Consider the following 2,500-nt stretch of genomic DNA (forward strand, 5'->3'; position numbering starts at 1 on the left):
ACCGCCAGTTTTTAACTGATGAATGGCAACCCAAATATGTCCCAACAAATTTATGAAAATAAAGTTGTTGTTTTTCTTCCCCGCCATTGGCAGCTGCAGACTATTACCCCTGATGCAATGAACAATAAACAGCCCTATGTCTCATCATCGTGAGAGGAAGTGCAATTTAAAAGTCGTCGACTCGTCTCCCTCGAACCGAGTACAACCACATGTCCGTGGGAGACAGGCGTCGACCTGAGATGATCTCCTTTTCTCGTAAGGGATCATCCTGAGAAACGCATAACAAGTGTCATGTCTTTTGACCACCAGGGCGGCGCTATAATCGCTCACTGACACTGAGATGAGCTCCTTTCTCGAAAGGGACGCTGTACGGGTTCGGTCGAGTCGGCGTCGTCTCCCGCGACTGAGTGCCAACGCGTGTCCGTCGACTTCTGACAAAGCGTCGACCTGGGATGATCTCGTTGTCAAGTACCCGGCGGAACACACACACAAGTCGCCACGGGCCACTTTGTCGCAGGTCGGACGTGGCCCACAGGGGGCGCCATGGGGGGGGGGGGGAACCTGCAGAGTTCGACTTTTGTCCTCGTCACCGTTGTTTGTGTAATTGAGTGACCGGTTGAAAGCGGTCGTGGCGGGCGGGGGGGGGGGGGGGGTGGGTGGGGGGATCCATGCCTTATGTCCACTTGTCAGGGTGGTCTTCAATGTCATGCATGGTGCCTCTCCTTGTGTAGCTGTAACTTCGCTTTCGAGTGACCTTTGACCTATATGAAATCGATGGTGTTTGTAGTTCTCGTGAAGAGCCAAGGGCTTTAGTACGACACGCTCGTTCACTTGAGTACACATGCCTGGAATCTTGGTTGGAATTTCTTATTTGTTTTCATTTCTTTTTGTTTTTTATTTTTCATTCATTTCTTTCCTTCTATTCTTCATGTCTTATTCACTTCTTCCTTCCTCCTCTCTCTATCTCCTTTTATCCCTCAACTTTTTCTTTCGCTCCTTCTCTCTCCCCTTCACTCACAATGCTATAGGGCCTACTTCACCAGCATAATTAAAACATAAATGACTCCTCAGGCACCTCAAGTCGAATTAAGTCTTTTCTTTCTCTGCCCCCCTCCATCTCTTCAACTCTCTTCCTCCCCCCGGTCTCTCTGTATATCTCTCTTTCCCACTCAATTCAATTCAATTCAGTAAAGCTTTATTGGCATGAAAGTTTCATGAACAATATTGCCAAAGCTCAGTTACATGTACACATGAAGAGTTTAAGGGAAAATAAATAAATAAATGTTTAACAGAATTGTGGAATTAACGCATAAGGGGACATACAAGTACACACTCTCTCTCTTTTTCTCCCCCCTCTATCTCTCCACCTCTCTTCCTCGCCTCGGTCTCTCTGTCTCTGTCTCTTTCCCACTCTCTCTCTCGTTTTCTCCCCCCTCTATCTCTCCATCTCTCTTCCTCCCCCTGGTCTCTCTCTCTTTCCCACTCTCTCTCTCTTTTTCTCCTCCTCTGTCCCTCCATCTCTCCAACTCTATTCCTACCCCTGGTCTCTCTGTCTATCTCTCCTTCCCATTCGCTCTCTCTCTTTTTCTCCCCCCTGGTCTCTCTCTCTCTCTTTCCCACTCTCTCTCTCTTTTTCTCCCCCTCTGTCCCTCCATCTCTCCAACTCTCTTCCTACCCCTGGTCTCTCTGTCTATCTCTCCTTCCCATTCTCTCTCTCTCTCTTTTTCTCCCCCCTGGTCTCTCTCTCTTTCCCACTCTCTCTCTTTTTCTCCCCCTCTGTCCTTCCATCTCTCCATCTCTCTTCCTGTCGTCCAGCCCTGTCCTCTAGTGCCCACTCTAGTAAGCCCTCCTCTGAATTATAATCCCTCTCCGTCTGTGCCTTATTAAAGCTGAATGACAGATCTCATTATCGCCCCCCCCCTCTCTTTCTCTTTCTCCCTCTCTCTCTCTCTATCTCTCTCTCCTTTCATTCATCTCTCCTTCCATCTCCCCCCCATCTCATCTGCTCTTTTCAGTGAAGATGTGTTACACAAGATCCATAAGCTTCCTAGAGGCCACAGACCCCCTGATTAAATGTGGGTTATTAGATACCAGTATCTTAAGAGAGAGAGAGAGAGAGAGAGAGAGAGAGAGAGAGAGAGAGAGAGAGAGAGAGAGAGAGAGAGAGAGAGAGAGAGAGAGAGAGAGAGAGAGAGAGAGAGAGAGAGAGAGAGTGTGTGTGTGTGTGTGTGTGTGTGCGTGTGCGCCGATGTAAGGGTCTCGATGTTACATGACAGAAACAAAAAGAATAAATGATCGCTTAATTAATGCATACTAAGGCTATTAAACAGCCCCCCCCCCCTGGGGAATCTAGACTACAGTAGCTGCCTGCTACTTGTATGTCCATGAGAATGAGTGGCAGGTGAAAACTCATAGGGAGGTATGGAGCAGACTTATTGTATAATCACCTCCAGCTCTGCACCATGCAGCGATGGTCTGTCTTGCTAGTGGCCGACTATAC

The sequence above is a fragment of the Sardina pilchardus genome, chromosome 1, assembly GCF_963854185.1.
Source record: "Sardina pilchardus chromosome 1, fSarPil1.1, whole genome shotgun sequence".
Taxonomy (NCBI): domain Eukaryota; kingdom Metazoa; phylum Chordata; class Actinopteri; order Clupeiformes; family Clupeidae; genus Sardina; species Sardina pilchardus.